The sequence below is a fragment of the Pleurodeles waltl genome, chromosome 12 (genome assembly GCF_031143425.1).
Source record: "Pleurodeles waltl isolate 20211129_DDA chromosome 12, aPleWal1.hap1.20221129, whole genome shotgun sequence".
Lineage (NCBI taxonomy): Eukaryota > Metazoa > Chordata > Amphibia > Caudata > Salamandridae > Pleurodeles > Pleurodeles waltl.
This window is the reverse complement of record NC_090451.1, coordinates 6,848,346-6,875,498: the sequence shown is the minus strand read 5'-3', so window position 1 is coordinate 6,875,498 and position 27,153 is coordinate 6,848,346. Positions and strand designations below refer to the sequence as shown.

The following is a 27,153-nucleotide window of genomic DNA, read 5'->3' as shown; positions in this document are numbered from 1 at the left end:
CAGACAGGGGGCGGAAGGAGAAAAGTATGAAGGAATTGCAATAGGGAGACCAACTCTTCTATCTATCTGCATTACATGGAAAAAGGATATCTTTAGGACTCATGGCCGGTTAGCTCAGTTGGTTAGAGCGTGGTGCTAATAACGCCAAGGTTGCGGGTTCGATCCCCGTACGGGCCAGGTTGCATTTTGTCTCTCAACTAAACTCTTTTTTTCTCATTTAATCAAGCTCTTATAAATCCATACACTCTGTTGCTCCAGTATACGTTCACTTTCCATTAGTCCTTCTTTTGCCACTGCTGACCAAAGCTCAAGCCGGCAGTGCCAGTAGAACAACACAAGTGCAAGGGATTGTCTCTCCAAGATGGAGACACTGCCTCAGACTATGTCTCGTGAGAGGTGGAGGGAGACCAAGATCTGATTATTAGGTGCGTGGGGATAAGAGGAACATAACTCAGGTGAACAGATTCTGGATAGTGATGCTATAGCTAGGATCAGCAACGTTACAGGGGAAAGGATAGGAAAATAATTAGGTGACAGAAGTATAGAAGTGGCTACAAGTGGGTGTGTCTCTTAAGAGGGCCGAAAGATACACTGAAGGCGAAGGTGAAGTGAAAGAAGAAAGAAAGATCAAAGGAAGTCGACAGTGATTGAGAGAAAACTCATAAAGGCAAATTGAGCAAAAGACAAGGCCTGGGGAGTTAGACTACTTCAACGCAAATTTACGCCGCAGATGAGCATGACAACTGACCCTTGTACAGTGGTGCTGAAACAATTTTCAGTGTGGGGGTGCTGCCATCAAAGGGCTTCTGAAAATCCAGGAATCATACAAAGAACTAGTCCTGCGGAATGAGCCACGCACATTCAGAAAGAGTGGTGATGCGTTGGTTACTTATTGGTAATCTTCATTAGCCTTAGTCCATTGCGTCCTTGTGACAGTCATTACAAAGTAAGGTGATGTCACCTTCCAACAGGAAGAAAGAACAGAAGGATCCTTAAATGCTAGCCCCATGCACCCAACCTGGGTGCCAAGCCCTTGCCAAAGGACTGATGGGAAGGTGGGCAGGATGTAATATTTGTGACAAAGACAAGATGGACTAAGGGTAATGCAGAGTTCAAAACATTGGTACTCAAATGCAAAACAGAAAAATTATTAAGCCATAATGCTTGACAAATGTATGCTCTGAGGACCAAGTAGCCACCCTAGGAATTTCCTAGATTGTTACTCACTGGAATTCAACCCAGGAGGTGGCCATTCCTCTCGTAGACCATCCCTGAACTGGAAGATATTCTAAAAAGCCTTGCAAAGCCAGAAAAATTGACAACTTAATCCACCTACTCAGAGTCATAAAAGTCACCTTCTTGTCTTTTCCAGGCTGTCCAAAAGTCACAAACGAGGAGTCGGTTTTCCTGAACTGCAGAGGCCTGGTGACATAAATGAAAAGAGCTCTTTAAACATCAAGTGTATTCAGAAAATGTTCCTCCGGAGAGGAAGGAGAGGGAATGAAAGAAGGAAGAATTATTTCCTAAGATCTATCAAAAATAGACTTAACCTTTGCAGCAAAGGTAAGGCTAGGCCTTAAAGTTACCCCATCTTCCAAAGTATCAACTGAAGAGAGGACAGCATTTTAAGGCTCCCAGCTCCCCAATTGTTCTCAGGAAGGTGATAGGAAATAGGAAAATAACTTTATAGGAAACAATCTTTATGTCTACAGTGTCCAGATCCTCAAAGAGATAAAATTGCAAAGCCTATAAAAGAGTAGGAAGATTCTGAGTTGGAGAAAAGGGATTTTTCAACTGGTCTTACAATTGACAAAAGATCAGAACAGTCTAGACACCAAAGATTGTAACATCGACGAAGGTACAGAAAAGTCCCTAAAAACCTTTATCGCAAAGCAATGAGCTTTCAGAGTGGAAAGAGATTCGACTGAAACCCATTCAGAAGAAAATGCAAAATAGCAGACAAACTACAGGTAGGTGCCAAAAAATCATGAGCAGAACATCACGTCTCAAAAGACTTCCAGTTCTTTGAGTAAGACTTCTAAGTAGAAGGCCTGCTGGAGTGCTGAATTAATTCCACTAAGGAAGAGGAAAGACCCTTTGCTAGCAGTCCAGACTTCTCAACCTCCAAAGCAATAGAGTGAGATGGAGCAAGAAGGTCAGGGACGACGTTCTGAGAGAGACACACGTGAGCAGTACTCAAGGAGGTAGAAGAGCCAGAGGTTCAGAAGAGGAAACCATGACATCTCTGGCCAATAAGGGCCCACAAGAATAAAGTTCCCTCCCACTGCTGAGACTTGAAGAGATCCATCTGGATCAATAAAAAGTGGGGGAATGTATAAAGGAGACTTCTCAGCCACTTTATCACCAATACGTCCACTACCTAGGCTCCTTGTTCCGGAAGCCTGGATCAGAATCGACAAAGATGAGCATTGTCCTTGGTTGAAAAGAGATCCAGAAAGGGTTTCACAAACTCTCGGCATATCTCTCAAAACAACGACCTAGATAACGTCAACTCCAGCAAAATTGGAAAACCTCCAGCTGTCTGCCATCACATTGTCGGTGCCCTTGATGTGTACTGCCGACGTGTGCAACAGGTTGATCTCTGCCCAATAACCCAATTGTTCTGCTATTGCATTGAGGGATTTTGAATGCATACTTCACTGTTGGTTAATGTAAAAGACAGCTACCTTATTCTCTGTCTTTACTAGCACATTTTTTTGAGACAGATGATGATGGGAAAACTTCAAAGCCCTGAAGATTACCATCAACTCCATCTATTTCCATGACCTCCGACTCTCTAGGAAAGACCACTTGAATCGACAGGATCAGTCCAACACAGTAGCTCTCCAGCCAGGTTTGCTGCCATCTGTTGCGAGGATTCAGGAGCATCCAGGTGTATTAGTGTCCACTTAGACCAGTGGTCTTCAAACTCTTTAATGCCGCATCCACCCAATGGGGAAAAAAAACATTGGTGCCTCCCCTCTGAATTGTCCACAATTCTTCTATTAAATTGACACTGTTTAAATATGTCTAGACCTATTTAAACATTGCAGTTAAGTTCTGTTACTGTTTTAAAAATGCAATCAAAAACATGACCCCAAATATACTATTCTGGTCAGGCCTGCCCTACTAACCAATTGCAGCGTCATGCTCTGCTGAGTAAACTGATCTCACGACAGTGAGGAATGCACAGGCCGGGTGGTGCCCGGCGCACAAAAGCGCGCCTTCTTGTGTTGTACGTCTCTTCGCGCAAATGCAAACTCAGATTTCCTGCACTGTGGTCGGCAGGAGAGACATTGGAAGGCGCAGTAGGGAAGGCTTGAGCAACAAACCGTTGGCTATGTTTTGTTGTTACTTTGTTGACATGAGCTCAAGTAATTTGAAGCAGAAGGAACGACCAGACCTAAAAAAACCTCTCTTAACTCCAACGCCGAATAACCACTATAATTATAATATCTCAAAAGCAGCTGGCCTTGTAAACTTAATGAGCAAGCAAGCCGATGCATTTTGGGTTTTGTTGTAAAAGAATAAAAATACTATCCATCCTTTCCTTTTTTTCCGGCAACAAGCGATGTTACAAAGATATCACAGCACACAGTGAGATTGAGTGAAAGACGAGGCACTGAGGCTGGCGTGCAGCACTCCACAGCTCTTGTTATTGAAATCCAGACAGGGGGCGGAAGGAGAAAAGTATGAAGGAATTGCGCTAGTGAGACCAACTCTTCTATCTATCTGCATTACATGGAAAAAGGATATATTTAGTACTCATGGCTGGTTAGCTCAGTTGGTTAGTGCGTGGTGCTAATAACGCCAAGGTCGCGGGTTCGATCCCCGTATGGGCCAGGTTGCATTTTTTCTCTCAACTAAACTCTTTTTTTCTCATTTAATCAAGCTCTTATAAATCCATACACTCTGTTGCTCCAGTATACGTTCACTTTCCATTAGTCCTTCTTTTGCCACTGCTGACCAAAGCTCAAGCCGGCAGTGCCAGTAGAACAACACAAGTGCAAGGGATTGTCTCTCCAAGATGGAGACACTGCCTCAGACTATGTCTCGTGAGAGGTGGAGGGAGACCAAGAGCTGATTATTAGATGCGTGGGGATAAGAGGAACATAACTCAGGTGAACAGATTCTGGATAGTGATGCTATAGCTAGGATCAGCAACGTTACAGGGGAAAGGATAGGAAAATAATTAGGTGACAGAAGTATAGAAGTGGCTACAAGGGGGTGTGTCTCTTAAGAGGGCCGAAAGATACACTGAAGGCGAAGGTGAAGTAAAAGAAGAAAGAAAGATCAAAGGAAGTCGACAGTGATTGAGAGAAAACTCACAAAGGCAAATTGAGCAAAAGACAAAGCCTGGGGAGTTAGACTACTTCAATGCAAATTTACGCCGCAGATTAGCATGACAACTGACTGGATTGGTCGCGGGTTCAATCCCCGTATGGGCCAGGTTGCATTTTTTCTCTCAACTAAACTCTTTTTTTCTCATTTAATCAAGCTCTTATAAATCCATACACTCTGTTGCTCCAGTATACGTTCACTTTCCATTAGTCCTTCTTTTGCCACTGCTGACCAAAGCTCAAGCCGCAGCGCCAGTAGAACAACACAAGTGCAAGGGATTGTCTCTCCAAGATGGAGACACTGCCTCAGACTATGTCTCGTGAGAGGTGGAGGGAGACCAAGAGCTGATTATTAGATGCGTGGGGATAAGAGGAACATAACTCAGGTGAACAGATTCTGGATAGTGATGCTATAGCTAGGATCAGCAACGTTACAGGGGAAAGGATAGGAAAATAATTAGGTGACAGAAGTATAGAAGTGGCTACAAGGGGGTGTGTCTCTTAAGAGGGCCGAAAGATACACTGAAGGCGAAGGTGAAGTAAAAGAAGAAAGAAAGATCAAAGGAAGTCGACAGTGATTGAGAGAAAACTCACAAAGGCAAATTGAGCAAAAGACAAAGCCTGGGGAGTTAGACTACTTCAATGCAAATTTACGCCGCAGATGAGCATGACAACTGACCCTTGTACAGTGGTGCTGAAACAATTTTCAGTGTGGGGGTGCTGCCATCAAAGGGCTTCTGAAAATCCAGGAATCATACAAAGAACAAGTCCTGCGGAATGAGCCACGCACATTCAGAAAGAATGGTGGTGCGTTGGTTACTTATTGGAAATCTTCATTAGCCTTAGTCCATTGCGTCCTTGTGACAGTCATTACAAAGTAAGGTGATGTCACCTTCCAACAGGAAGAAACAACAGGAGGATCCTTAAATGCTAGCCCCATGCACCCAACCTGGGTGCCAAGCCCTTGCCAAAGGACTGATAGGAAGGTGGGCAGGATGTAATGTTTGTGACAAAGACAAGATGGACTAAGGGTAATGCAGAGTTCAAAACATTGGTACTCAAATGCAAAACAGAAAAATTATTAAGCCATAATGCTTGACAAATGTATGCTCTGAGGACCAAGTAGCCACCCTAGGAATTTCCTAGATTGTTACTCACTGGAATTCAACCCAGGAGGTGGCCATTCCTCTCGTAGACCATCCCTGAACTGGAAGATATTCTAAAAAGCCTTGCAAAGCCAGAAAAATTGACAACTTAATCCACCTACTCAGAGTCATAAAAGTCACCTTCTTGTCTTTTCCAGGCTGTCCAAAAGTCACAAACAAGGAGTCGGTTTTCCTGAACTGCAGAGGCCTGGTGACATAAATGAAAAGAGCTCTTTAAACATCAAGTGTATTCAGCAAATGTTCCTCCGGAGAAGAAGGAGAGGGAATGAAAGAAGGAAGAATTATTTCCTAAGATCTATCAAAAATAGACTTAACCTTTGCAGCAAAGGTAAGGCTAGGCCTTAAAGTTACCCCATCTTCCAAAGTATCAAATGAAGAGAGGACAGCATTTTAAGGCTCCCAGCACCCCAATTGTTCTCAGCAAGGTGATAGGAAATAGGAAAATAACTTTATAGGAAACAATCTTTATGTCTACACTATCCAGATCCTCAAAGAGATAAAATTGCAAAGCCTATAAAAGAGTAGGAAGATTCTGAGTTGGAGAAAAGGGATTTTTCAACTGGTCTTACAATTGACAAAAGATCAGAACAGTCTAGACACCAAAGATTGTAACATCGACGAAGGTACAGAAAAGTCCCTAAAAACCTTTATCGCAAAGCAATGAGCTTTCAGAGTGGAAAGAGATTCAAGTGAAACCCATTCAGAAGAAAATGCAAAATAGCAGACAAACTACAGGTAGGTGCCAAAAGATCATGAGCAGAACATCACGTCTCAAAAGACTTCCAGTTCCTTGAGTAAGACTTCGAAGTAGAAGGCCTGCTGGAGTGCTGAATTAACTCCACTAAGGAAGAGGAAAGACCCTTTGCTAGCAGTCCAGACTTCTCAACCTCCAAAGCGATAGAGTGAGTTGGAGCAAGAAGGTCAGGGACGACGTTCTGAGAGAGACACACTTGAGCAGTACTCAAGGAGGTAGAAGAGCCAGGGGTTCAGAAGAGGAAACCATGACATCTTTGGCCAATAAGGGCCCACAAGAATAAAGTTCCCTCCCCCCTGCTGAGACTTGAAGAGAACCATCTGGATCAATAAAAAGTGGGGGAATGTATAAAGGAGACTTCTCAGCCACTTTATCACCAATACGTCCACTACCTAGGCTCCTTGTTCCGGAAGCCTGGATCAGAATCGACAAAGGTGAGCATTGTCCTTGTTTGAAAAGAGATCCAGAAAGGGTTTCACAAACTCTCGGCATATCTCTCAAAACAACGACCTGGATAACGTCAACTCCAGCAAATTTGGAAACCTCCAGCTGTCTGCCATCACATTGTCGGTGCCCTTGATGTGTACTGCCGACGTGTGCAGCAGGTTGATCTCTGCCCAATAACCCAATTGTTCTGCTATTGCATTGAGGGATTTTGAATGCATGCTTCACTGTTGGTTAATGTAAAAGACAGCTACCTTATTCTCTGTCTTTACTAGCACATTTTTTTGAGACAGATGATGATGGGAAAACTTCAAAGCCATGAAGATTACCATCAACTCCATCTATTTCCATGACCTCCGACTCTCTAGGAAAGACCACTTGAATCGACAGGATCTGTCCAACACAGTAGCTCTCCAGCCAGGTTTGCTGGCATCTGTTGCGAGGATTCAGGAGCATCCAGGTATATTAGTGTCCACTTAGACCAGTGGTCTTCAAACTCTTTAATGCCGCATCCACCCAATGGGAAAAAAAACATTGGTGCCTCCCCTCTGAATTGTCCACAATTCTTCTATTAAATTGACACTGTTTAAATATGTCTAGACCTATTTAAACATTGCAGTTAAGTTCTGTTACTGTTTTAAAAATGCAATCAAATACATGACCCCAAATATACTATTCTGGTCAGGCCTGCCCTACTAACCAATTGCAGCGTCATGCTCTGCTGAGTAAAGTGATCTCACGACAGTGAGGAATGCACAGGCCGGGTGGTGCCCGGCGCACAAAAGCGCGCCTTCTTGTGTTGTACGTCTCTTCGCGCAAATGCAAAATCAGATTTCCTGCACTGTGGTCGGCAGGAGAGACATGGGAAGGCGCAGTAGGGAAGGCTTGAGCAACGAACCGTTGGCTATGTTTTGTTGTTACTTTGCTGACATGAGCTCAAGTAATTTGAAGCAGAAGGAACGACCAGACCTAAAAAAACTCTCTTACCTCCAACGCCGAATAACCACTATAATTATAATATCTCAAAAGCAGCTGGCCTTGTAAACTTAATGAGCAAGCAAGCGGATGCATTTTGGGTTTTGTTGTAAAAGAATAAAAATACTATCCATCCTTTCCTTTTTTCCGGCAACAAGCGATGTTACAAAGATATCACAGCACACAGTGAGATTGAGTGAAAGACGAGGCACTGAGGCTGGCGTGCAGCACTCCACAGCTCTTGCTATTGAAATGCAGACAGGGGGCGGAAGGAGAAAAGTATGAAGGAATTGCGATAGTGAGACCAACTCTTCTATCTATCTGCATTACATGGAAAAAGGATATATTTAGTACTCATGGCCGGTTAGCTCAGTTGGTTAGAGCGTGGTGCTAATAACGCCAAGGTCGCGGGTTCAATCCCCGTATGGGCCAGGTTGCATTTTTTCTCTCAACTAAACTCTTTTTTTCTCATTTAATCAAGCTCTTATAAATCCATACACTCTGTTGCTCCAGTATACGTTCACTTTCCATTAGTCCTTCTTTTGCCACTGCTGACCAAAGCTCAAGCCGGCAGTGCCAGTAGAACAACACAAGTGCAAGGGATTGTCTCTCCAAGATGGAGACACTGCCTCAGACTATGTCTCGTGAGAGGTGGAGGGAGACCAAGAGCTGATTATTAGATGCGTGGGGATAAGAGGAACATAACTCAGGTGAACAGATTCTGGATAGTGATGCTATAGCTAGGATCAGCAACGTTACAGGGGAAAGGATAGGAAAATAATTAGGTGACAGAAGTATGGAAGTGGCTACAAGGGGGTGTGTCTCTTAAGAGGGCCGAAAGATACACTGAAGGCGAAGGTGAAGTAAAAGAAGAAAGAAAGATCAAAGGAAGTTAACAGTGATTGAGAGAAAACTCACAAAGGCAAATTGAGCAAAAGACAAAGCCTGGGGAGTTAGACTACTTCAATGCAAATTTACGCCGCAGATTAGCATGACAACTGACCCTTGTACAGTGGTGCTGAAACAATTTTCAGTGTGGGGGTGCTGCCATCAAAGGGCTTCTGAAAATCCAGGAATCATACAAAGAACAAGTCCTGCGGAATGAGCCACGCACATTCAGAAAGAATGGTGATGCGTTGGTTACTTATTGGTAATCTTCATTAGCCTTAGTCCATTGCGTCCTTGTGACAGTCATTACAAAGTAAGGTGATGTCACCTTCCAACAGGAAGAAAGAACAGGAGGATCCTTAAATGCTAGCCCCATGCACCCAACCTGGGTGCCAAGCCCTTGCCAAAGGACTGATGGGAAGGTGGGCAGGATGTAATGTTTGTGACAAAGACAAGATGGACTAAGGGTAATGCAGAGTTCAAAACATTGGTACTCAAATGCAAAACAGAAAAATTATTAAGCCATAATGCTTGACAAATGTATGCTCTGAGGACCAAGTAGCCACCCTAGGAATTTTCTAGATTGTTACTCACTGGAATTCAACCCAGGAGATGACCATTCCTCTCGTAGACCATCCCTGAACTGGAAGATATTCTAAAAAGCCTTGCAAAGTCAGAAAAATTGACAACTTAATCCACCTACTCAGAGTCATAAAAGTCACCTTCTTGTCTTTTCCAGGCTGTCCAAAAGTCACAAACAAGGAGTCGGTTTTCCTGAACTGCAGAGGCCTGGTGACATAAATGAAAAGAGATCTTTAAACATCAAGTGTATTCAGCAAATGTTCCTCCGGAGAGGGAATGAAAGAAGGAAGAATTATTTCCTAAGATCTATCAAAACTAGAATTAACCTTTGCAGCAAAGGTAAGGCTAGGCCTTAAAGTTACCCCATCTTCCAAAGTATCAACTGAAGAGAGGACAGCATTTTAAGGCTCCCAGCTCCCCAATTGTTCTCAGCAAGGTGATAGGAAATAGGAAAATAACTTTATAGGAAACAATCTTTATGTCTACAGTGTCCAGATCCTCAAAGAGATACAATTGCAAAGCCTATAAAAGAGTAGGAATTTTCTGAGTTGGAGAAAAGGGATTTTTCAACTGGTCTTACAATTGACAAAAGATCAGAACAGTCTAGACACCAAAGATTGTAACATCGACGAAGGTACAGAAAAGTCCCTAAAAACCTTTATCGCAAAGCAATGAGCTTTCAGAGTGGAAGGAGATTCAACTGAAACCCATTCAGAAGAAAATGCAAAATAGCAGACAATCTACAGGTAGGTGCCAAAAGATCATGAGCAGAACATCACGTCTCAAAAGACTTCCAGTTCTTTGAGTAAGACTTCGAAGTAGAAGGCCTGCTGGAGTGCTGAATTAACTCCACTAAGGAAGAGGAAAGACCCTTTGCTAGCAGTCCAGACTTCTCAACCTCCAAAGCGATAGAGTGAGTTGGAGCAAGAAGGTCAGGGACGACGTTCTGAGAGAGACACACTTGAGCAGTACTCAAGGAGGTAGAAGAGACAGGGGTTCAGAAGAGGAAACCATGACATCTCTGGCCAATAAGGGCCCACAAGAATAAAGTTCCCTCCCCCCTGCTGAGACTTGAAGAGAACCATCTGGATCAATAAAAAGTGGGGGAATGTATAAAGGAGACTTCTCAGCCACTTTATCACCAATACGTCCACTACCTAGGCTCCTTGTTCCGGAAGCCTGGATCAGAATCGACAAAGATGAGCATTGTCCTTGTTTGAAAAGAGATCCAGAAAGGGTTTCACAAACTCTCGGCATATCTCTCAAAACGACGACCTGGATAACGTCAACTCCAGCAAATTTGGAAACCTCCAGCTGTCTGCCATCACATTGTCGGTGCCCTTGATGTGTACTGCCGACGTGTGCAACAGGTTGATCTCTGCCCAATAACCCAATTGTTCTGCTATTGCATTGAGGGATTTTGAATGCATGCTTCACTGTTGGTTAATGTAAAAGACAGCTACCTTATTCTCTGTCTTTACTAGCACATTTTTTTGAGACAGATGATGATGGGAAAACTTCAAAGCCCTGAAGATTACCATCAACTCCATCTATTTCCATGACCTCCGACTCTCTAGGAAAGACCACTTGAATCGACAGGATCAGTCCAACACAGTAGCTCTCCAGCCAGGTTTGCTGCCATCTGTTGCGAGGATTCAGGAGCATCCAGGTATATTAGTGTCCACTTAGACCAGTGGTCTTCAAACTCTTTAATGCCGCATCCACCCAATTGGGAAAAAAAAACATTGGTGCCTCCCTCTCTGAATTGTCCACAATTCTTCTATTAAATTGACACTGTTTAAATATGTCTAGACCTATTTAAACATTGCAGTTAAGTTCTGTTACTGTTTTAAAAATGCAATCAAATACATGACCCCAAATATACTATTCTGGTCAGGCCTGCCCTACGAACCAATTGCAGCGTCATGCTCTGCTGAGTAAACTGATCTCACGACAGTGAGGAATGCACAGGCCGGGTGGTGCCCGGCGCACAAAAGCGCGCCTTCTTGTGTTGTACGTCTCTTCGCGCAAATGCAAACTCAGATTTCCTGCACTGTGGTCGGCAGGAGAGACATGGGAAGGCGCAGTAGGGAAGGCTTGAGCAACGAACCGTTGGCTATGTTTTGTTGTTACTTTGTTGACATGAGCTCAAGTAATTTGAAGCAGAAGGAACGGCCAGACCTAAAAAAAACTCTCTTACCTCCAACGCCGAATAACCACTATAATTATAATATCTCAAAAGCAGCTGGCCTTGTAAACTTAATGAGCAAGCAAGCCGATGCATTTTGGGTTTTGTTGTAAAAGAATAAAAATACTATCCATCCTTTCCTTTTTTTCCGGCAACAAGCGATGTTACAAAGATATCACAGCACACAGTCAGATTGAGTGAAAGAAGAGGCACTGAGGCTGGCGTGCAGCACTCCACAGCTCTTGTTATTGAAATCCAGACAGGGGGCGGAAGGAGAAAAGTATGAAGGAATTGCAATAGGGAGACCAACTCTTCTATCTATCTGCATTACATGGAAAAAGGATATCTTTAGGACTCATGGCCGGTTAGCTCAGTTGGTTAGAGCGTGGTGCTAATAACGCCAAGGTTGCGGGTTCGATCCCCGTACGGGCCAGGTTGCATTTTGTCTCTCAACTAAACTCTTTTTTTCTCATTTAATCAAGCTCTTATAAATCCATACACTCTGTTGCTCCAGTATACGTTCACTTTCCATTAGTCCTTCTTTTGCCACTGCTGACCAAAGCTCAAGCCGGCAGTGCCAGTAGAACAACACAAGTGCAAGGGATTGTCTCTCCAAGATGGAGACACTGCCTCAGACTATGTCTCGTGAGAGGTGGAGGGAGACCAAGATCTGATTATTAGGTGCGTGGGGATAAGAGGAACATAACTCAGGTGAACAGATTCTGGATAGTGATGCTATAGCTAGGATCAGCAACGTTACAGGGGAAAGGATAGGAAAATAATTAGGTGACAGAAGTATGGAAGTGGCTACAAGGGGGTGTGTCTCTTAAGAGGGCCGAAAGATACACTGAAGGCGAAGGTGAAGTAAAAGAAGAAAGAAAGATCAAAGGAAGTTAACAGTGATTGAGAGAAAACTCACAAAGGCAAATTGAGCAAAAGACAAAGCCTGGGGAGTTAGACTACTTCAACGCAAATTTACGCCGCAGATGAGCATGACAACTGACCCTTGTACAGTGGTGCTGAAACAATTTTCAGTGTGGGGGTGCTGCCATCAAAGGGCTTCTGAAAATCCAGGAATCATACAAAGAACTAGTCCTGCGGAATGAGCCACGCACATTCAGAAAGAGTGGTGATGCGTTGGTTACTTATTGGTAATCTTCATTAGCCTTAGTCCATTGCGTCCTTGTGACAGTCATTACAAAGTAAGGTGATGTCACCTTCCAACAGGAAGAAAGAACAGAAGGATCCTTAAATGCTAGCCCCATGCACCCAACCTGGGTGCCAAGCCCTTGCCAAAGGACTGATGGGAAGGTGGGCAGGATGTAATGTTTGTGACAAAGACAAGATGGACTAAGGGTAATGCAGAGTTCAAAACATTGGTACTCAAATGCAAAACAGAAAAATTATTAAGCCATAATGCTTGACAAATGTATGCTCTGAGGACCAAGTAGCCACCCTAGGAATTTCCTAGATTGTTACTCACTGGAATTCAACCCAGGAGGTGGCCATTCCTCTCGTAGACCATCCCTGAACTGGAAGATATTCTAAAAAGCCTTGCAAAGCCAGAAAAATTGACAACTTAATCCACCTACTCAGAGTCATAAAAGTCACCTTCTTGTCTTTTCCAGGCTGTCCAAAAGTCACAAACGAGGAGTCGGTTTTCCTGAACTGCAGAGGCCTGGTGACATAAATGAAAAGAGCTCTTTAAACATCAAGTGTATTCAGAAAATGTTCCTCCGGAGAGGAAGGAGAGGGAATGAAAGAAGGAAGAATTATTTCCTAAGATCTATCAAAAATAGACTTAACCTTTGCAGCAAAGGTAAGGCTAGGCCTTAAAGTTACCCCATCTTCCAAAGTATCAACTGAAGAGAGGACAGCATTTTAAGGCTCCCAGCTCCCCAATTGTTCTCAGGAAGGTGATAGGAAATAGGAAAATAACTTTATAGGAAACAATCTTTATGTCTACAGTGTCCAGATCCTCAAAGAGATAAAATTGCAAAGCCTATAAAAGAGTAGGAAGATTCTGAGTTGGAGAAAAGGGATTTTTCAACTGGTCTTACAATTGACAAAAGATCAGAACAGTCTAGACACCAAAGATTGTAACATCGACGAAGGTACAGAAAAGTCCCTAAAAACCTTTATCGCAAAGCAATGAGCTTTCAGAGTGGAAAGAGATTCGACTGAAACCCATTCAGAAGAAAATGCAAAATAGCAGACAAACTACAGGTAGGTGCCAAAAAATCATGAGCAGAACATCACGTCTCAAAAGACTTCCAGTTCTTTGAGTAAGACTTCTAAGTAGAAGGCCTGCTGGAGTGCTGAATTAATTCCACTAAGGAAGAGGAAAGACCCTTTGCTAGCAGTCCAGACTTCTCAACCTCCAAAGCAATAGAGTGAGTTGGAGCAAGAAGGTCAGGGATGACGTTCTGAGAGAGACACACGTGAGCAGTACTCAAGGAGGTAGAAGAGCCAGAGGTTCAGAAGAGGAAACCATGACATCTCTGGCCAATAAGGGCCCACAAGAATAAAGTTCCCTCCCACTGCTGAGACTTGAAGAGATCCATCTGGATCAATAAAAAGTGGGGGAATGTATAAAGGAGACTTCTCAGCCACTTTATCACCAATACGTCCACTACCTAGGCTCCTTGTTCCGGAAGCCTGGATCAGAATCGACAAAGATGAGCATTGTCCTTGGTTGAAAAGAGATCCAGAAAGGGTTTCACAAACTCTCGGCATATCTCTCAAAACAACGACCTAGATAACGTCAACTCCAGCAAAATTGGAAAACCTCCAGCTGTCTGCCATCACATTGTCGGTGCCCTTGATGTGTACTGCCGACGTGTGCAACAGGTTGATCTCTGCCCAATAACCCAATTGTTCTGCTATTGCATTGAGGGATTTTGAATGCATACTTCACTGTTGGTTAATGTAAAAGACAGCTACCTTATTCTCTGTCTTTACTAGCACATTTTTTTGAGACAGATGATGATGGGAAAACTTCAAAGCCCTGAAGATTACCATCAACTCCATCTATTTCCATGACCTCCGACTCTCTAGGAAAGACCACTTGAATCGACAGGATCAGTCCAACACAGTAGCTCTCCAGCCAGGTTTGCTGCCATCTGTTGCGAGGATTCAGGAGCATCCAGGTGTATTAGTGTCCACTTAGACCAGTGGTCTTCAAACTCTTTAATGCCGCATCCACCCAATGGGGAAAAAAAACATTGGTGCCTCCCCTCTGAATTGTCCACAATTCTTCTATTAAATTGACACTGTTTAAATATGTCTAGACCTATTTAAACATTGCAGTTAAGTTCTGTTACTGTTTTAAAAATGCAATCAAAAACATGACCCCAAAAATACTATTCTGGTCAGGCCTGCCCTACTAACCAATTGCAGCGTCATGCTCTGCTGAGTAAACTGATCTCACGACAGTGAGGAATGCACAGGCCGGGTGGTGCCCGGCGCACAAAAGCGCGCCTTCTTGTGTTGTACGTCTCTTCGCGCAAATGCAAACTCAGATTTCCTGCACTGTGGTCGGCAGGAGAGACATTGGAAGGCGCAGTAGGGAAGGCTTGAGCAACAAACCGTTGGCTATGTTTTGTTGTTACTTTGTTGACATGAGCTCAAGTAATTTGAAGCAGAAGGAACGACCAGACCTAAAAAAAACTCTCTTAACTCCAACGCCGAATAACCACTATAATTATAATATCTCAAAAGCAGCTGGCCTTGTAAACTTAATGAGCAAGCAAGCCGATGCATTTTGGGTTTTGTTGTAAAAGAATAAAAATACTATCCATCCTTTCCTTTTTTTCCGGCAACAAGCGATGTTACAAAGATATCACAGCACACAGTGAGATTGAGTGAAAGACGAGGCACTGAGGCTGGCGTGCAGCACTCCACAGCTCTTGTTATTGAAATCCAGACAGGGGGCGGAAGGAGAAAAGTATGAAGGAATTGCGCTAGTGAGACCAACTCTTCTATCTATCTGCATTACATGGAAAAAGGATATATTTAGTACTCATGGCTGGTTAGCTCAGTTGGTTAGTGCGTGGTGCTAATAACGCCAAGGTCGCGGGTTCGATCCCCGTATGGGCCAGGTTGCATTTTTTCTCTCAACTAAACTCTTTTTTTCTCATTTAATCAAGCTCTTATAAATCCATACACTCTGTTGCTCCAGTATACGTTCACTTTCCATTAGTCCTTCTTTTGCCACTGCTGACCAAAGCTCAAGTTGGCAGTGCCAGTAGAACAACACAAGTGCAAGGGATTGTCTCTCCAAGATGGAGACACTGCCTCAGACTATGTCTCGTGAGAGGTGGAGGGAGACCAAGAGCTGATTATTAGATGCGTGGGGATAAGAGGAACATAACTCAGGTGAACAGATTCTGGATAGTGATGCTATAGCTAGGATCAGCAACGTTACAGGGGAAAGGATAGGAAAATAATTAGGTGACAGAAGTATAGAAGTGGCTACAAGGGGGTGTGTCTCTTAAGAGGGCCGAAAGATACACTGAAGGCGAAGGTGAAGTAAAAGAAGAAAGAAAGATCAAAGGAAGTCGACAGTGATTGAGAGAAAACTCACAAAGGCAAATTGAGCAAAAGACAAAGCCTGGGGAGTTAGACTACTTCAATGCAAATTTACGCCGCAGATTAGCATGACAACTGACTGGATTGGTCACGGGTTCAATCCCCGTATGGGCCAGGTTGCATTTTTTCTCTCAACTAAACTCTTTTTTTCTCATTTAATCAAGCTCTTATAAATCCATACACTCTGTTGCTCCAGTATACGTTCACTTTCCATTAGTCCTTCTTTTGCCACTGCTGACCAAAGCTCAAGCCGCAGCGCCAGTAGAACAACACAAGTGCAAGGGATTGTCTCTCCAAGATGGAGACACTGCCTCAGACTATGTCTCGTGAGAGGTGGAGGGAGACCAAGAGCTGATTATTAGATGCGTGGGGATAAGAGGAACATAACTCAGGTGAACAGATTCTGGATAGTGATGCTATAGCTAGGATCAGCAACGTTACAGGGGAAAGGATAGGAAAATAATTAGGTGACAGAAGTATAGAAGTGGCTACAAGGGGGTGTGTCTCTTAAGAGGGCCGAAAGATACACTGAAGGCGAAGGTGAAGTAAAAGAAGAAAGAAAGATCAAAGGAAGTCGACAGTGATTGAGAGAAAACTCACAAAGGCAAATTGAGCAAAAGACAAAGCCTGGGGAGTTAGACTACTTCAAAGCAAATTTACGCCGCAGATGAGCATGACAACTGACCCTTGTACAGTGGTGCTGAAACAATTTTCAGTGTGGGGGTGCTGCCATCAAAGGGCTTCTGAAAATCCAGGAATCATACAAAGAACAAGTCCTGCGGAATGAGCCACGCACATTCAGAAAGAATGGTGGTGCGTTGGTTACTTATTGGAAATCTTCATTAGCCTTAGTCCATTGCGTCCTTGTGACAGTCATTACAAAGTAAGGTGATGTCACCTTCCAACAGGAAGAAAGAACAGGAGGATCCTTAAATGCTAGCCCCATGCACCCAACCTGGGTGCCAAGCCCTTGCCAAAGGACTGATAGGAAGGTGGGCAGGATGTAATGTTTGTGACAAAGACAAGATGGACTAAGGGTAATGCAGAGTTCAAAACATTGGTACTCAAATGCAAAACAGAAAAATTATTAAGCCATAATGCTTGACAAATGTATGCTCTGAGGACCAAGTAGCCACCCTAGGAATTTCCTAGATTGTTACTCACTGGAATTCAACCCAGGAGGTGGCCATTCCTCTCGTAGACCATCCCTGAACTGGAAGATATTCTAAAAAGCCTTGCAAAGCCAGAAAAATTGACAACTTAATCCACCTACTCAGAGTCATAAAAGTCACCTTCTTGTCTTTTCCAGGCTGTCCAAAAGTCACAAACAAGGAGTCGGTTTTCCTGAACTGCAGAGGCCTGGTGACATAAATGAAAAGAGCTCTTTAAACATCAAGTGTATTCAGCAAATGTTCCTCCGGAGAAGAAGGAGAGGGAATGAAAGAAGGAAGAATTATTTCCTAAGATCTATCAAAAATAGACTTAACCTTTGCAGCAAAGGTAAGGCTAGGCCTTAAAGTTACCCCATCTTCCAAAGTATCAAATGAAGAGAGGACAGCATTTTAAGGCTCCCAGCACCCCAATTGTTCTCAGCAAGGTGATAGGAAATAGGAAAATAACTTTATAGGAAACAATCTTTATGTCTACACTATCCAGATCCTCAAAGAGATAAAATTGCAAAGCCTATAAAAGAGTAGGAAGATTCTGAGTTGGAGAAAAGGGATTTTTCAACTGGTCTTACAATTGACAAAAGATCAGAACAGTCTAGACACCAAAGATTGTAACATCGACGAAGGTACAGAAAAGTCCCTAAAAACCTTTATCGCAAAGCAATGAGCTTTCAGAGTGGAAAGAGATTCAAGTGAAACCCATTCAGAAGAAAATGCAAAATAGCAGACAAACTACAGGTAGGTGCCAAAAGATCATGAGCAGAACATCACGTCTCAAAAGACTTCCAGTTCCTTGAGTAAGACTTCGAAGTAGAAGGCCTGCTGGAGTGCTGAATTAACTCCACTAAGGAAGAGGAAAGACCCTTTGCTAGCAGTCCAGACTTCTCAACCTCCAAAGCGATAGAGTGAGTTGGAGCAAGAAGGTCAGGGACGACGTTCTGAGAGAGACACACTTGAGCAGTACTCAAGGAGGTAGAAGAGCCAGGGGTTCAGAAGAGGAAACCATGACATCTTTGGCCAATAAGGGCCCACAAGAATAAAGTTCCCTCCCCCCTGCTGAGACTTGAAGAGAACCATCTGGATCAATAAAAAGTGGGGGAATGTATAAAGGAGACTTCTCAGCCACTTTATCACCAATACGTCCACTACCTAGGCTCCTTGTTCCGGAAGCCTGGATCAGAATCGACAAAGGTGAGCATTGTCCTTGTTTGAAAAGAGATCCAGAAAGGGTTTCACAAACTCTCGGCATATCTCTCAAAACAACGACCTGGATAACGTCAACTCAAGCAAATTTGGAAACCTCCAGCTGTCTGCCATCACATTGTCGGTGCCCTTGATGTGTACTGCCGACGTGTGCAGCAGGTTGATCTCTGCCCAATAACCCAATTGTTCTGCTATTGCATTGAGGGATTTTGAATGCATGCTTCACTGTTGGTTAATGTAAAAGACAGCTACCTTATTCTCTGTCTTTACTAGCACATTTTTTTGAGACAGATGATGATGGGAAAACTTCAAAGCCCTGAAGATTACCATCAACTCCATCTATTTCCATGACCTCCGACTCTCTAGGAAAGACCACTTGAATCGACAGGATCTGTCCAACACAGTAGCTCTCCAGCCAGGTTTGCTGGCATCTGTTGCGAGGATTCAGGAGCATCCAGGTATATTAGTGTCCACTTAGACCAGTGGTCTTCAAACTCTTTAATGCCGCATCCACCCAATGGGAAAAAAAACATTGGTGCCTCCCCTCTGAATTGTCCACAATTCTTCTATTAAATTGACACTGTTTAAATATGTCTAGACCTATTTAAACATTGCAGTTAAGTTCTGTTACTGTTTTAAAAATGCAATCAAATACATGACCCCAAATATACTATTCTGGTCAGGCCTGCCCTACTAACCAATTGCAGCGTCATGCTCTGCTGAGTAAAGTGATCTCACGACAGTGAGGAATGCACAGGCCGGGTGGTGCCCGGCGCACAAAAGCGCGCCTTCTTGTGTTGTACGTCTCTTCGCGCAAATGCAAAATCAGATTTCCTGCACTGTGGTCGGCAGGAGAGACATGGGAAGGCGCAGTAGGGAAGGCTTGAGCAACGAACCGTTGGCTATGTTTTGTTGTTACTTTGTTGACATGAGCTCAAGTAATTTGAAGCAGAAGGAACGACCAGACCTAAAAAAACTCTCTTACCTCCAACGCCGAATAACCACTATAATTATAATATCTCAAAAGCAGCTGGCCTTGTAAACTTAATGAGCAAGCAAGCCGATGCATTTTGGGTTTTGTTGTAAAAGAATAAAAATACTATCCATCCTTTCCTTTTTTTCCGGCAACAAGCGATGTTACAAAGATATCACAGCACACAGTGAGATTGAGTGAAAGACGAGGCACTGAGGCTGGCGTGCAGCACTCCACAGCTCTTGCTATTGAAATGCAGACAGGGGGCGGAAGGAGAAAAGTATGAAGGAATTGCGATAGTGAGAACCAACTCTTCTATCTATCTGCATTACATGGAAAAAGGATATATTTAGTACTCATGGCCGGTTAGCTCAGTTGGTTAGAGCGTGATGCTAATAACGCCAAGGTCGCGGGTTCAATCCCCGTATGGGCCAGGTTGCATTTTTTCTCTCAACTAAACTCTTTTTTTCTCATTTAATCAAGCTCTTATAAATCCATACACTCTGTTGCTCCAGTATACGTTCACTTTCCATTAGTCCTTCTTTTGCCACTGCTGACCAAAGCTCAAGCCGGCAGTGCCAGTAGAACAACACAAGTGCAAGGGATTGTCTCTCCAAGATGGAGACACTGCCTCAGACTATGTCTCGTGAGAGGTGGAGGGAGACCAAGAGCTGATTATTAGATGCGTGGGGATAAGAGGAACATAACTCAGGTGAACAGATTCTGGATAGTGATGCTATAGCTAGGATCAGCAACGTTACAGGGGAAAGGATAGGAAAATAATTAGGTGACAGAAGTATGGAAGTGGCTACAAGGGGGTGTGTCTCTTAAGAGGGCCGAAAGATACACTGAAGGCGAAGGTGAAGTAAAAGAAGAAAGAAAGATCAAAGGAAGTTAACAGTGATTGAGAGAAAACTCACAAAGGCAAATTGAGCAAAAGACAAAGCCTGGGGAGTTAGACTACTTCAATGCAAATTTACGCCGCAGATTAGCATGACAACTGACCCTTGTACAGTGGTGCTGAAACAATTTTCAGTGTGGGGGTGCTGCCATCAAAGGGCTTCTGAAAATCCAGGAATCATACAAAGAACAAGTCCTGCGGAATGAGCCACGCACATTCAGAAAGAATGGTGATGCGTTGGTTACTTATTGGTAATCTTCATTAGCCTTAGTCCATTGCGTCCTTGTGACAGTCATTACAAAGTAAGGTGATGTCACCTTCCAACAGGAAGAAAGAACAGGAGGATCCTTAAATGCTAGCCCCATGCACCCAACCTGGGTGCCAAGCCCTTGCCAAAGGACTGATGGGAAGGTGGGCAGGATGTAATGTTTGTGACAAAGACAAGATGGACTAAGGGTAATGCAGAGTTCAAAACATTGGTACTCAAATGCAAAACAGAAAAATTATTAAGCCATAATGCTTGACAAATGTATGCTCTGAGGACCAAGTAGCCACCCTAGGAATTTTCTAGATTGTTACTCACTGGAATTCAACCCAGGAGATGACCATTCCTCTCGTAGACCATCCCTGAACTGGAAGATATTCTAAAAAGCCTTGCAAAGTCAGAAAAATTGACAACTTAATCCACCTACTCAGAGTCATAAAAGTCACCTTCTTGTCTTTTCCAGGCTGTCCAAAAGTCACAAACAAGGAGTCGGTTTTCCTGAACTGCAGAGGCCTGGTGACATAAATGAAAAGAGATCTTTAAACATCAAGTGTATTCAGCAAATGTTCCTCCGGAGAGGGAATGAAAGAAGGAAGAATTATTTCCTAAGATCTATCAAAACTAGACTTAACCTTTGCAGCAAAGGTAAGGCTAGGCCTTAAAGTTACCCCATCTTCCAAAGTATCAACTGAAGAGAGGACAGCATTTTAAGGCTCCCAGCTCCCCAATTGTTCTCAGCAAGGTGATAGGAAATAGGAAAATAACTTTATAGGAAACAATCTTTATGTCTACAGTGTCCAGATCCTCAAAGAGATACAATTGCAAAGCCTATAAAAGAGTAGGAAGATTCTGAGTTGGAGAAAAGGGATTTTTCAACTGGTCTTACAATTGACAAAAGATCAGAACAGTCTAGACACCAAAGATTGTAACATCGACGAAGGTACAGAAAAGTCCCTAAAAACCTTTATCGCAAAGCAATGAGCTTTCAGAGTGGAAGGAGATTCAACTGAAACCCATTCAGAAGAAAATGCAAAATAGCAGACAAACTACAGGTAGGTGCCAAAAGATCATGAGCAGAACATCACGTCTCAAAAGACTTCCAGTTCTTTGAGTAAGACTTCGAAGTAGAAGGCCTGCTGGAGTGCTGAATTAACTCCACTAAGGAAGAGGAAAGACCCTTTGCTAGCAGTCCAGACTTCTCAACCTCCAAAGCGATAGAGTGAGTTGGAGCAAGAAGGTCAGGGACGACGTTCTGAGAGAGACACACTTGAGCAGTACTCAAGGAGGTAGAAGAGACAGGGGTTCAGAAGAGGAAACCATGACATCTCTGGCCAATAAGGGCCCACAAGAATAAAGTTCCCTCCCCCCTGCTGAGACTTGAAGAGAACCATCTGGATCAATAAAAAGTGGGGGAATGTATAAAGGAGACTTCTCAGCCACTTTATCACCAATACGTCCACTACCTAGGCTCCTTGTTCCGGAAGCCTGGATCAGAATCGACAAAGATGAGCATTGTCCTTGTTTGAAAAGAGATCCAGAAAGGGTTTCACAAACTCTCGGCATATCTCTCAAAACGACGACCTGGATAACGTCAACTCCAGCAAATTTGGAAACCTCCAGCTGTCTGCCATCACATTGTCGGTGCCCTTGATGTGTACTGCCGACGTGTGCAACAGGTTGATCTCTGCCCAATAACCCAATTGTTCTGCTATTGCATTGAGGGATTTTGAATGCATGCTTCACTGTTGGTTAATGTAAAAGACAGCTACCTTATTCTCTGTCTTTACTAGCACATTTTTTTGAGACAGATGATGATGGGAAAACTTCAAAGCCCTGAAGATTACCATCAACTCCATCTATTTCCATGACCTCCGACTCTCTAGGAAAGACCACTTGAATCGACAGGATCAGTCCAACACAGTAGCTCTCCAGCCAGGTTTGCTGCCATCTGTTGCGAGGATTCAGGAGCATCCAGGTATATTAGTGTCCACTTAGACCAGTGGTCTTCAAACTCTTTAATGCCGCATCCACCCAATGGGGAAAAAAAAACATTGGTGCCTCCCTCTCTGAATTGTCCACAATTCTTCTATTAAATTGACACTGTTTAAATATGTCTAGACCTATTTAAACATTGCAGTTAAGTTCTGTTACTGTTTTAAAAATGCAATCAAATACATGACCCCAAATATACTATTCTGGTCAGGCCTGCCCTACGAACCAATTGCAGCGTCATGCTCTGCTGAGTAAACTGATCTCACGACAGTGAGGAATGCACAGGCCGGGTGGTGCCCGGCGCACAAAAGCGCGCCTTCTTGTGTTGTACGTCTCTTCGCGCAAATGCAAACTCAGATTTCCTGCACTGTGGTCGGCAGGAGAGACATGGGAAGGCGCAGTAGGGAAGGCTTGAGCAACGAACCGTTGGCTATGTTTTGTTGTTACTTTGTTGACATGAGCTCAAGTAATTTGAAGCAGAAGGAACGGCCAGACCTAAAAAAAACTCTTTTACCTCCAACGCCGAATAACCACTATAATTATAATATCTCAAAAGCAGCTGGCCTTGTAAACTTAATGAGCAAGCAAGCCGATGCATTTTGGGTTTTGTTGTAAAAGAATAAAAATACTATCCATCCTTTCCTTTTTTTCCGGCAACAAGCGATGTTACAAAGATATCACAGCACACAGTCAGATTGAGTGAAAGAAGAGGCACTGAGGCTGGCGTGCAGCACTCCACAGCTCTTGTTATTGAAATCCAGACAGGGGGCGGAAGGAGAAAAGTATGAAGGAATTGCAATAGGGAGACCAACTCTTCTATCTATCTGCATTACATGGAAAAAGGATATCTTTAGGACTCATGGCCGGTTAGCTCAGTTGGTTAGAGCGTGATGCTAATAACGCCAAGGTTGCGGGTTCGATCCCCGTACGGGCCAGGTTGCATTTTGTCTCTCAACTAAACTCTTTTTTTCTCATTTAATCAAGCTCTTATAAATCCATACACTCTGTTGCTCCAGTATACGTTCACTTTCCATTAGTCCTTCTTTTGCCACTGCTGACCAAAGCTCAAGCCGGCAGTGCCAGTAGAACAACACAAGTGCAAGGGATTGTCTCTCCAAGATGGAGACACTGCCTCAGACTATGTCTCGTGAGAGGTGGAGGGAGACCAAGATCTGATTATTAGGTGCGTGGGGATAAGAGGAACATAACTCAGGTGAACAGATTCTGGATAGTGATGCTATAGCTAGGATCAGCAACGTTACAGGGGAAAGGATAGGAAAATAATTAGGTGACAGAAGTATAGAAGTGGCTACAAGTGGGTGTGTCTCTTAAGAGGGCCGAAAGATACACTGAAGGCGAAGGTGAAGTGAAAGAAGAAAGAAAGATCAAAGGAAGTCGACAGTGATTGAGAGAAAACTCATAAAGGCAAATTGAGCAAAAGACAAGGCCTGGGGAGTTAGACTACTTCAACGCAAATTTACGCCGCAGATGAGCATGACAACTGACCCTTGTACAGTGGTGCTGAAACAATTTTCAGTGTGGGGGTGCTGCCATCAAAGGGCTTCTGAAAATCCAGGAATCATACAAAGAACTAGTCCTGCGGAATGAGCCACGCACATTCAGAAAGAGTGGTGATGCGTTGGTTACTTATTGGTAATCTTCATTAGCCTTAGTCCATTGCGTCCTTGTGACAGTCATTACAAAGTAAGGTGATGTCACCTTCCAACAGGAAGAAAGAACAGAAGGATCCTTAAATGCTAGCCCCATGCACCCAACCTGGGTGCCAAGCCCTTGCCAAAGGACTGATGGGAAGGTGGGCAGGATGTAATGTTTGTGACAAAGACAAGATGGACTAAGGGTAATGCAGAGTTCAAAACATTGGTACTCAAATGCAAAACAGAAAAATTATTAAGCCATAATGCTTGACAAATGTATGCTCTGAGGACCAAGTAGCCACCCTAGGAATTTCCTAGATTGTTACTCACTGGAATTCAACCCAGGAGGTGGCCATTCCTCTCGTAGACCATCCCTGAACTGGAAGATATTCTAAAAAGCCTTGCAAAGCCAGAAAAATTGACAACTTAATCCACCTACTCAGAGTCATAAAAGTCACCTTCTTGTCTTTTCCAGGCTGTCCAAAAGTCACAAACGAGGAGTCGGTTTTCCTGAACTGCAGAGGCCTGGTGACATAAATGAAAAGAGCTCTTTAAACATCAAGTGTATTCAGAAAATGTTCCTCCGGAGAGGAAGGAGAGGGAATGAAAGAAGGAAGAATTATTTCCTAAGATCTATCAAAAATAGACTTAACCTTTGCAGCAAAGGTAAGGCTAGGCCTTAAAGTTACCCCATCTTCCAAAGTATCAACTGAAGAGAGGACAGCATTTTAAGGCTCCCAGCTCCCCAATTGTTCTCAGGAAGGTGATAGGAAATAGGAAAATAACTTTATAGGAAACAATCTTTATGTCTACAGTGTCCAGATCCTCAAAGAGATAAAATTGCAAAGCCTATAAAAGAGTAGGAAGATTCTGAGTTGGAGAAAAGGGATTTTTCAACTGGTCTTACAATTGACAAAAGATCAGAACAGTCTAGACACCAAAGATTGTAACATCGACGAAGGTACAGAAAAGTCCCTAAAAACCTTTATCGCAAAGCAATGAGCTTTCAGAGTGGAAAGAGATTCGACTGAAACCCATTCAGAAGAAAATGCAAAATAGCAGACAAACTACAGGTAGGTGCCAAAAAATCATGAGCAGAACATCACGTCTCAAAAGACTTCCAGTTCTTTGAGTAAGACTTCTAAGTAGAAGGCCTGCTGGAGTTCTGAATTAATTCCACTAAGGAAGAGGAAAGACCCTTTGCTAGCAGTCCAGACTTCTCAACCTCCAAAGCAATAGAGTGAGTTGGAGCAAGAAGGTCAGGGATGACGTTCTGAGAGAGACACACGTGAGCAGTACTCAAGGAGGTAGAAGAGCCAGAGGTTCAGAAGAGGAAACCATGACATCTCTGGCCAATAAGGGCCCACAAGAATAAAGTTCCCTCCCACTGCTGAGACTTGAAGAGATCCATCTGGATCAATAAAAAGTGGGGGAATGTATAAAGGAGACTTCTCAGCCACTTTATCACCAATACGTCCACTACCTAGGCTCCTTGTTCCGGAAGCCTGGATCAGAATCGACAAAGATGAGCATTGTCCTTGGTTGAAAAGAGATCCAGAAAGGGTTTCACAAACTCTCGGCATATCTCTCAAAACAACGACCTAGATAACGTCAACTCCAGCAAAATTGGAAAACCTCCAGCTGTCTGCCATCACATTGTCGGTGCCCTTGATGTGTACTGCCGACGTGTGCAACAGGTTGATCTCTGCCCAATAACCCAATTGTTCTGCTATTGCATTGAGGGATTTTGAATGCATACTTCACTGTTGGTTAATGTAAAAGACAGCTACCTTATTCTCTGTCTTTACTAGCACATTTTTTTGAGACAGATGATGATGGGAAAACTTCAAAGCCCTGAAGATTACCATCAACTCCATCTATTTCCATGACCTCCGACTCTCTAGGAAAGACCACTTGAATCGACAGGATCAGTCCAACACAGTAGCTCTCCAGCCAGGTTTGCTGCCATCTGTTGCGAGGATTCAGGAGCATCCAGGTGTATTAGTGTCCACTTAGACCAGTGGTCTTCAAACTCTTTAATGCCGCATCCACCCAATGGGGAAAAAAAACATTGGTGCCTCCCCTCTGAATTGTCCACAATTCTTCTATTAAATTGACACTGTTTAAATATGTCTAGACCTATTTAAACATTGCAGTTAAGTTCTGTTACTGTTTTAAAAATGCAATCAAAAACATGACCCCAAATATACTATTCTGGTCAGGCCTGCCCTACTAACCAATTGCAGCGTCATGCTCTGCTGAGTAAACTGATCTCACGACAGTGAGGAATGCACAGGCCGGGTGGTGCCCGGCGCACAAAAGCGCGCCTTCTTGTGTTGTACGTCTCTTCGCGCAAATGCAAACTCAGATTTCCTGCACTGTGGTCGGCAGGAGAGACATTGGAAGGCGCAGTAGGGAAGGCTTGAGCAACAAACCGTTGGCTATGTTTTGTTGTTACTTTGTTGACATGAGCTCAAGTAATTTGAAGCAGAAGGAACGACCAGACCTAAAAAAACCTCTCTTAACTCCAACGCCGAATAACCACTATAATTATAATATCTCAAAAGCAGCTGGCCTTGTAAACTTAATGAGCAAGCAAGCCGATGCATTTTGGGTTTTGTTGTAAAAGAATAAAAATACTATCCATCCTTTCCTTTTTTTCCGGCAACAAGCGATGTTACAAAGATATCACAGCACACAGTGAGATTGAGTGAAAGACGAGGCACTGAGGCTGGCGTGCAGCACTCCACAGCTCTTGTTATTGAAATCCAGACAGGGGGCGGAAGGAGAAAAGTATGAAGGAATTGCGCTAGTGAGACCAACTCTTCTATCTATCTGCATTACATGGAAAAAGGATATATTTAGTACTCATGGCTGGTTAGCTCAGTTGGTTAGTGCGTGGTGCTAATAACGCCAAGGTCGCGGGTTCGATCCCCGTATGGGCCAGGTTGCATTTTTTCTCTCAACTAAACTCTTTTTTTCTCATTTAATCAAGCTCTTATAAATCCATACACTCTGTTGCTCCAGTATACGTTCACTTTCCATTAGTCCTTCTTTTGCCACTGCTG

General features: G+C 43.5%; 8 non-coding genes across 8 annotated transcripts; all 8 read left to right on the top strand.

The window, feature by feature from the left end:
• The first annotated feature begins 103 nt into the window (after nt 1-103).
• TRNAI-AAU (transfer RNA isoleucine (anticodon AAU)) lies at nt 104-177 on the top strand. Its single transcript has one exon. It is a non-coding gene; the product is annotated as a tRNA-Ile (tRNA).
• A 3,592-nt stretch (nt 178-3,769) lies between these two features.
• Nucleotides 3,770-3,843, top strand: TRNAI-AAU (transfer RNA isoleucine (anticodon AAU)). The gene has a single exon. It is a non-coding gene; the product is annotated as a tRNA-Ile (tRNA).
• A 4,194-nt stretch (nt 3,844-8,037) lies between these two features.
• On the top strand, nt 8,038-8,111 carry TRNAI-AAU (transfer RNA isoleucine (anticodon AAU)). Its single transcript has one exon. It is a non-coding gene; the product is annotated as a tRNA-Ile (tRNA).
• A 3,585-nt stretch (nt 8,112-11,696) lies between these two features.
• Nucleotides 11,697-11,770, top strand: TRNAI-AAU (transfer RNA isoleucine (anticodon AAU)). Its single transcript has one exon. It is a non-coding gene; the product is annotated as a tRNA-Ile (tRNA).
• Nucleotides 11,771-15,362: 3,592 nt separating this feature from the next.
• TRNAI-AAU (transfer RNA isoleucine (anticodon AAU)) lies at nt 15,363-15,436 on the top strand. Its single transcript has one exon. It is a non-coding gene; the product is annotated as a tRNA-Ile (tRNA).
• Nucleotides 15,437-19,632: 4,196 nt separating this feature from the next.
• On the top strand, nt 19,633-19,706 carry TRNAI-AAU (transfer RNA isoleucine (anticodon AAU)). Its single transcript has one exon. It is a non-coding gene; the product is annotated as a tRNA-Ile (tRNA).
• A 3,585-nt stretch (nt 19,707-23,291) lies between these two features.
• TRNAI-AAU (transfer RNA isoleucine (anticodon AAU)) lies at nt 23,292-23,365 on the top strand. Its single transcript has one exon. It is a non-coding gene; the product is annotated as a tRNA-Ile (tRNA).
• Nucleotides 23,366-26,957: 3,592 nt separating this feature from the next.
• TRNAI-AAU (transfer RNA isoleucine (anticodon AAU)) lies at nt 26,958-27,031 on the top strand. Its single transcript has one exon. It is a non-coding gene; the product is annotated as a tRNA-Ile (tRNA).
• Nucleotides 27,032-27,153: the final 122 nt, after the last annotated feature.